Source organism: Ambystoma mexicanum, chromosome 5p (genome assembly GCF_040938575.1).
Source record: "Ambystoma mexicanum isolate Mex_15411 chromosome 5p, UKY_AmexF1_1, whole genome shotgun sequence".
In the NCBI taxonomy this organism is placed as follows: domain Eukaryota; kingdom Metazoa; phylum Chordata; class Amphibia; order Caudata; family Ambystomatidae; genus Ambystoma; species Ambystoma mexicanum.
In genome coordinates this window covers 272,945,716-272,953,700 of record NC_090930.1, presented here as the reverse complement: position 1 = coordinate 272,953,700, position 7,985 = coordinate 272,945,716, and the positions used below count along the sequence as shown (strand labels likewise).

General features: G+C 47.5%; 1 protein-coding gene across 3 annotated transcripts in view; it reads left to right on the top strand.

The window, feature by feature from the left end:
• Positions 1-3,504: 3,504 nt before the first annotated feature.
• Positions 3,505-7,985, top strand: part of LOC138480893 (transcriptional regulator Kaiso-like) — a 422,231-nt gene continuing 417,750 nt past the window's right edge. For 2 of the 3 annotated variants that reach the window (XM_069612686.1, XM_069612685.1), the window contains exon 1: positions 3,518-3,697. The gene's annotated coding sequence lies outside the window, so the exon portion shown is untranslated. Of the gene's footprint in view, positions 3,698-7,985 lie in introns of all 3 variants that reach the window. The other variant, XR_011274159.1, reaches the window with a different exon arrangement.

Genomic DNA, 7,985 nt, shown 5'->3' with positions numbered 1-7,985 from the left:
GCCTGAGGGCATCGCGGCGCTTGTTACAGCAAGAGAACAAGAACTTAGTTACACATAAAAACACATACAAGCATGATTAATGTACAATTGCAATGGACAGTATATCATACAGATAGTAGTGGTAGTTTTAGTTAAAGAGGGATGTTTTTAGGTTTTTTCAAAGGCAGGAAGAGAACTTTCTGCTCTTAGGGCAGTGGGAAGCTCGTTCCATAGTTTTGAGGCTAGGTATGTGAAGCCTATGCCTCCTGCTTTAGCTTTATTAATACGCGGTACAGTGAGTTTGTTGGTGTAGCATAATCTGGTAGGTCTGGTGGAGACGGATCTATGGAGTGTGTCTGAAAAATAGGGCGGTGCTGTGCGGTGGATACATTTGTGTGTTGTAGTAAGAATCTTGAATGTGATAGGTTCTTTGACAGGGAGCCAGTGAACGGACTGTCTTACTTGTGAAATGTGCTCTCTTTTTCAGATGCTCAGGGCTGCTCTTAGTGAGTTATTTTGGGTGATTTGAAGTCTGTTTATGTTTTTTAAAGAGGTGCCGGCTAGGACAGCATTGCAATAGTCAAGCTTAGCACCTATGGTAGCTCTAGCTATTGAGAGACAGTTTTCCTTGGTTAAGAACGGTTTGATGGCATTGATGAATTTGGTGCTTAAGGCAGAGGCGGAGACAATGGCGCTGACCTGCTTATTCATGGACAGTGTCGCATCAATGTGGACACCTAGGGTTTTGACAGATGATAAGACTGGGATGGTACAGTTATCAATGTTGAAGTTGGCGTAGGGACTGTCAAACTTGGCTAGTGTAGACTTTTGGCCAAAAATAAGGATCTCCGTCTTATCCCCGTTAAGGCAAAGGCCATTAGTGGCCATCCACACTTGAATTGTGGCATATATTTGTTTTAGGGCTAGGGTGTCTTAGTGATATGAGCCTGTTAGAGGAAGGAGCACCTGGGTATCGTCTGCATAGTTAGTATATGCAATCCCAAGTGCATCAAGTTTATCAAAAAGAGGCTTTGTGAAGAGATTGTACAGCGTAGAAGCAGTACACGATCCATGTGGGACACCGCAGTGTATGATGGTGGGTGCTGCATTAGATGTGTTTGAGAAAACTTTCATAGCTCTTCCTTCTAAGAAGGATGTGATCCAGGAAGTAGCTTGGTTGGAGAAATGTGCTGCGTGGGTGAGGTGTGCAGTGAGGGTCTTATGGTCCACTTATGGTCCACTAGGTCAAACGCCGCTCAGAGGTCTAAGAGGAGAAGGAGGGCGGGCTTACCTATGTCCATGATTTTGGTAATTTGATTTATTAGATCCAACAGAGCTGTTTCGGTTCCATGACCTTTGCGGAATCCTGACTGTCTGTTTCCTATTATGGAGTTAGTTTCAAGGTATAGTTGGATTTGGCTGTGAGCTACTTTGTCTAATATTTTGAGAAGGAAGGGGACTGTTGTTATAGGTCGGTCATTGTTAGGCTGAGCGGGGTCTAGAGTAGGCTTTTTCAGAAGGGGGCGCACCCACGCTTCTTAAGGCTGTAGGGGACAGTGCAAGTCTTAAAGGAGGCATTAATGAATTCTTGAGACAAGGTATCCATTGAGAAAACCCTATATGCATTCACGAAGAAGTAACAGTCTTCTGGGAGAGTCCCGGAAGAAGTATGAAAATGAATGAGAAAAAGGACTGGTGACGTCACGTGAAGCAGACCGTTGAGACCTCCGTCCCCAAGTGACGCACAGGGAAACCAAAAGAATCCCGCTGTGCGACCTTTGAGGCCACAGGTGGGAGATGTTACTTCCCGGATCCACGGAACCTCTGGAACACCGATGCTGCTGCAAAAAGAACGAGGTTAAGTACCAGGCAATCACAATATATCACAAGAATCAAAGGATCTGAATAGTCTTACCTATCCGGTGTTTAGAAAACCCAGGAAACCTAGGAGGGAGGTTCGAGACTCAGATGATGCGGTCCCTAGAACAAGAGGAACGCAGGCAAGCGTGGATACAGGATAAGCCACCTGTATAGCTGAAGGCGTAACTTGAATCCCAAAAGGGAAATAGCGTAGAAGTTCAACAGAGTACCAAAGGATGATCCGAAGACAAGTGAGGGTCGTGCCAAAATCCAGCAATAGGTAAACAGTTCCAAGCAAAGGTACAAAAGGGTAATCCGAAGGAGTCCAAGTGAGAGTTCCAAGATCAAGGTAACCAGATAGAGTTTATCTAACGTAGCGCCAAACAGGGTCTGAAGACAGCTGAGAAGCAATGAGTGTTCCGTGCATCAGGGCTTATATACTGTGCGTTTCGGGGTCATGTGACGTCCACCAAGGTCACGTGGGAAACGCCGCTCTGAATCACGTGAGCAAGTGAACGATCGGCGTGGAGGTGTTCCACCGCCCCTTCTGCTGTATGTTCTCCATGGCAACTGCCAGTGCAGGAAGGGCTGCAATCGAACCCGTAAATCGTACCTGGTACGGAGCTTTCGGTCCTTTGGGTAAACCGAATCACATGAGCCTCGAACCCTGGAGGGAGTCGTGTGGGAACCCGAGGAAGGTGTTGGGGAAATGTGAGCAGTGTTCTGGTGTGCAGTGGATCGGTGTGCAGAGGATCGCCTAACAAGCTGGAAGACCGCGAGGCAGAGCTCTCAACCATTTGTGTCGCAAAGGTGGGTGAAAACACCCCATTTTATTTTTGGCAGGTGAGAGGCCCATTGAAACGAATGTGCGTGCAGGAGGCTTGGCGGGTGAGTCAGCTGTTTACAAGGCGGGTGACACCCGCCAAAAGGGTGTGAGTTGAGAGCTATGCGCGAGGTTCCTGCGGATAGCGGCTGAAAGAGTTCTTGCAAGACATTAAGAGATAGGTGGGACGGGTGCCTCTTTCATGAAATCCGCTCCTGGTTTCCACAAGGAGCAGCCGTCCCATATTTTGCACGACTATCCCAATTTTAAGGACTGTGTCCCACATGGTCTGGCAATAATGCCATGGCGGGCAACACCCACCAAAAACGTGTACGTTCAGCTGTCTCTGCCTTCTTTTTCAGAGGCCCCACACACAGATCCTGCCCTCCACAGTGTAAACAGAGCCCCTGGGCCTCCATAAAGTCGAGGTGCCAAGATGTGCTTTATAAATACCACACATACACGAGCTGAACAGAAAAAAGCCAGTAATTGTCAGAACAAAAATGCAATTACGGGGAAAGATTTCCTTTATACGACAAATGTACTCTTGATGTAGGTTTGTTACTGTTTAGTTGCTTTAGAGGCCTATCCCCGTGGTATTTTAAGTGTGTGTGCGCTTAACTCTCAACTATTTTCCTGGGAGAAACCTTGTTTGGGGCTTACTTTGAAGGGGCATACAGCTTTTTTCCCTTTCCGACCTGGCAACGCTGTTTGGCAACCATCCCTGACAAGCATGTAACTAAATTGACGTTATCATCGGCGGAATTGGCCGAGAGCAGCCGATCCTGCAGAGGTGGCGCGAGCTTTTGTCCGCCACGCAGAGAGAGAGAGAGAGAGAGAGAGAGAGAGATAGACGAAAAGAGCCGAGCGTTTCCGAACTCGGCTGTTGTTGTGGAACCGCTCGCACCTCGCCCCCTGCAGGCCATGGCCGGGAGTTGACGCACCATCGGTAGCAGCAACGGGAGGAGCCGGCGCTCGGTGGCTGGTGAACGGGCCTCTAGTCTGCGGATACCGGGGGTACTCGGAGGAGCACAGGTAACGAGCTCCGCGGCGATAACAGAACTTGCCCCACTTGCGTGCGATGGTTGAATGGAGTCTAGGGGGTGCGTACGGAAGGAGCGCAGGGCCAGCACTCCTGTCCTTTGTGCCCGTGCGGCCTCCTCTCCCGACAGCGAGCGGATCTAGCACCGGGCTCTAGTTGTTGCCCGCCCGCCCGCGGGGAGGAGGCGGCATGGGACTGTGTAGACATATACCGTAGGCTGCAGTGTACCAGCCGCTCTGCCCGTGCTCCCAGTGTGTGTCCGCTTCCGGGTGGGTGCGAGGAGCCCGTAGTCCCTGCAACTGCAAGTAGTTTAACACCTCCAATTAAATGCATGCATGCAAGGGGGTCCTGTCACGCTTAGCTTTTGACCGCACACCACCTAGATTCACCCACCACCACACCGGTGCAGAAAGCCGGAAGCCCTTGTGTGCGCTCTGTTGACAATGGTACCCGCCCGCCCCTCCGCCATGTGTTTCAAAATGGTTGGGCGAGCAGGTCGCAGGCTGAACATGGCCGGCTGTCCCGCGAGTCTCAGTCGATCTCTGGGCATGTGCATTATCGGATCCGCACCCCGTGCTGGGCCGGGGCCGCCAGAAGCCCACGGCTGGATAGGGCAGTGTTGCGGAGGCGCTAAGTGTAGCCGGGAGGGTGCAGTCATTGTTCTCCTTAGCTCCACGCAGCGGCCTGCGAGCCCCTTGTACCGATGGAAAGGGCAGGGGGAAAAAAATACTGCACTTTTTTTATGGGGTAAATATTCAAATGCCGCTAAATGCTTTCAGTATCTGAGCCTTCAAAGGCGAACTCTTTGACCTGCGATTGCGCAGATCATTACGTATTTTTTTTTGAACTCATGTTTACATTTCTTTGATTTATGAATCAATTTATTATTAACTGCAACGTTCACACGTTCTTATCAAAGTCCTTGTGACGGAGAATGAAGCCCGTTAATTACATGTGCAAGTATAGCGCCATCGAAGTTGGTGAGCATATTCGATATCGCAAATGGTATTTTCGCCTGCCGGTTTAAATCTCATATTTGGTGTCATAGACTCCGAAGCAGTTCCCTGTGAAATGTTAGGACGAATGTCTATATGATTTGTTAGTTAAAAAGGAAAAAGCATTCGCACCCAAAACAACTTGAACACACACATTCATTATTGTTGGGTGAGTGTCTTATTAAATGGGGTTACATCAATCTGCATACATATTAATAGCTGTTCACTTCTGCAAAGCAGCTCCTCATCCTGAAGGCCTCCAACTGATTCCACGAATTGTTAATCTGATTCTGATCTTGCCTACCATACACATCCAATTGTTTTAAAAACAAAAACATGTTTTCATCACATTCTAAGCAACTTTAAAACTGTATGTGCACCAAGGTACAAAACAATTTGAAAATAGTCTTTATTGATTTTTCCTGTGTACCTGCCCATCTTTCCTCCTTCGGTCCCGCCTCAGTCTTGCTTCGTGGCCTTTTTCCTTCGCATCCCCTTTTTTTGGTTTAACTTGTCCTCCCTCTTTAACACACCCCCTCTTTCTTCATTCTGCTTTTCCTCTAGCCGCGTGTTTTGTTGTATCACACATCTTAATTGGATTGTTACGTTATTTGTTACTTGTAGAGCGCATTATCACCCAGGGATATCTTGATGCTGAAATAAAAAGGGCTTTCGGAGAGAGGGGATAAATAGGCTAGGTTCAGAGTAGGGCAGATAAAGAAAAACCTTCAAATCTTTTCGAAACTTGGCGTAGTCCTTCATCAGCCGGAGGGCAGGTGGAAGAGTATTCCAATGTGAAGGAGCTGCCACTGAAAAGGTGCAGCCACCTACGAGGGACCACAAGAAGGCCAAGGTTGGCCGAGCAAAAGGCTCTGGCTGGCTTATAAGGGATGATCTTTTCCTTGAGGTAAGGGGCACCATGCCCATAAATGGCTCTGTGCAATAGGCAGAGAGCTTTAAACTTGATCCTCTCTTCAATGTGAAGCCAATGGAGTTAGTGTAATACAGCAGACGAGTGTTCACCTTTAGGTAAGCCAACCACTAACCGGGCGACAGCGTTTTGAAGGATTTGGAGCCTATTAAGCTGGTATTTAGGTTGAGCTAACAGCGTCGTGTTGCACTAATCTAACATTCTTAACACAGCAGAGGCCACCACAGGTTCTTTTAACGTGTCTGGGATGCCACTAGTTTGAGCATGTTGTGTTCAAAATAGCCTGCGCTACAGCAAGCACCAACTTGAAGATCAGACGACAATCTTGATTCCCAGATTTTTCACGAAATCCACTGGAGTGGGAAATGCACTTAAAGTGGGGGGCCAGAAGTCTGGAGACTCGCTCCAACTACAAACGTCAGTCTTGTCGCCATTGAGCTTCAACCAATTGTTGTTCATCCACTCTCATGTGGCAGTTGTACAGTCTCTAAGGCGTAAAGCAGATTCTTTCAAATTCGGGTCAACTCCCAGAATCCGCTGGATGTCATCAGCATATGGAATCGACATATGAAAATGAATAAGGCTAATCGTGCGGCGCGCATTAATGCTGAGAAGCAAAGGTGAAATAGCTGAACATTGAGGAGCCCCACAGGTAATGGTCGAAGGGGGTGATCGTTATGGGGGGAGGAGTGTGTGTTCGGGCATTGCGACAAACTTAGCGTGGTCATCGTGCCCCTCCCCCGAGTCTCCCCTCATGTGGCCAGGGAAGGGCAGAAGCTACCTGACCCCGACCCTGGGGGTGGCTATCTGCAGGAGGACCAAATGGACGAGAGCACCTTTGGAGAAATAAGGCGACTCAACAGAGGAGATATGGTATACCTCCCCATATCTAAGGGATAATGACATCCGTTTATTTCCATCTAATCTGTGTATGGCATATTGTGAGATAGAACATCCTAGTGAAGGTAACATAATCACCCATACATATCCTTAGGAGAAGACAGGAAGGAGGGATCGAGTAAGGGAGATTACTACGACCGCAAAGAACAGTGTGTGTACTAGTTGTTGGAAACATGTGACCACTGCCGGGAGATTCAAAATCGGCAGTGGAAAACGGAGATGGAGATGTGGAGAATTCATTCAAGATGGCGGTCTTGATGCAAGAAGGAAGCAGGCAGTCTTGCAGAGTCGCAGTGAACCTTGAGACGCCATCTGTAGCAAGCGTGAGAGGGGAGCCTTCCTGCTGCAGCACTGTGACCATAGAAGGCTGGTGGGCGGAGGCCAGGGTGCGGACAATGCGTCGGTGTGAGCATCGTTTTGTCCTGTGCAGCGGAAAGAGTACCAAAATAGAAGCTGGGGAAGCTCGAACTGAGAGATGGGAACCCTGGGACCGTGTCTAAAGTTCCGAGACCTGTTTGGAAAAGAGACTGATAACCATTTTATCATTGGAAAGCAATTTGAAGCTAAATCCAATATACTTGGGAATGTGGGTAGAAGTACATATTAATATTTTGAAAGGCTTGACATGGATGTGCACCGGACATGGAAAGTAGCGGGTCTGGGACCTGCAATATCTTCGCTTTGCACAGTTTACAACTGGGTGCAACTACATTTCGGGGGGGAAGGGAAAAGTCCCTGAACTTACTGAACTATGAATTAGTGTTACAGGAGGGAATATCAGGAACCAAGTGGAAGGAAATGATAAACTGTGCATGAAGGAAAATAAAAAAGACCATAACCCTTTCAAAGTAGAGAACATTGTAATTGTAATCTAGGGAAAGGTTAAAACCCCGAAGGTCTTGATGTTTTATTTTGGGCAGAATTGGTACAAAGTCCTGGCATGCGAGCATATCGGGTGAAGAGTGGAAACTAATGGTGAACTGAATAAATTAAATTGAACTGAGCGTGATGGGAATCTGGAAGAGAGAGCCTCTCCTGAAGTGGATGGAACTTTGATTCGTTTAGTTGGATCATTTGGAATTTTACTTTGAACTACTGGAGAATAGCTGTAGGTGGCAGCTAAAGAGACTTTGCCCTTTTAACATTATATTAGGTTTAGTGTGTGTGTCCTGTTAGGGTTTTGAACACAGAACTGAGGACTTCTTTTACTTTGTACATTCTGACGGTAATCTTAGTTCGTTTTTATTGAGGCTGGTAAACCCCTCACATAGTTGGGGCAAGATAAGATTTTCTCTAACCCACTCCTATTTCTTTGTAAATAAAAGTTTTTAGCAACCAACATAATGCCACCATGTCCGACTCTTGACGACTTCACAGTACGGTCTGAGAGAAAGGATCTAAACTATTTTAATACCGTTCCTGAGACTCCAACCTGCTGTAGTCGATGAAACAGGA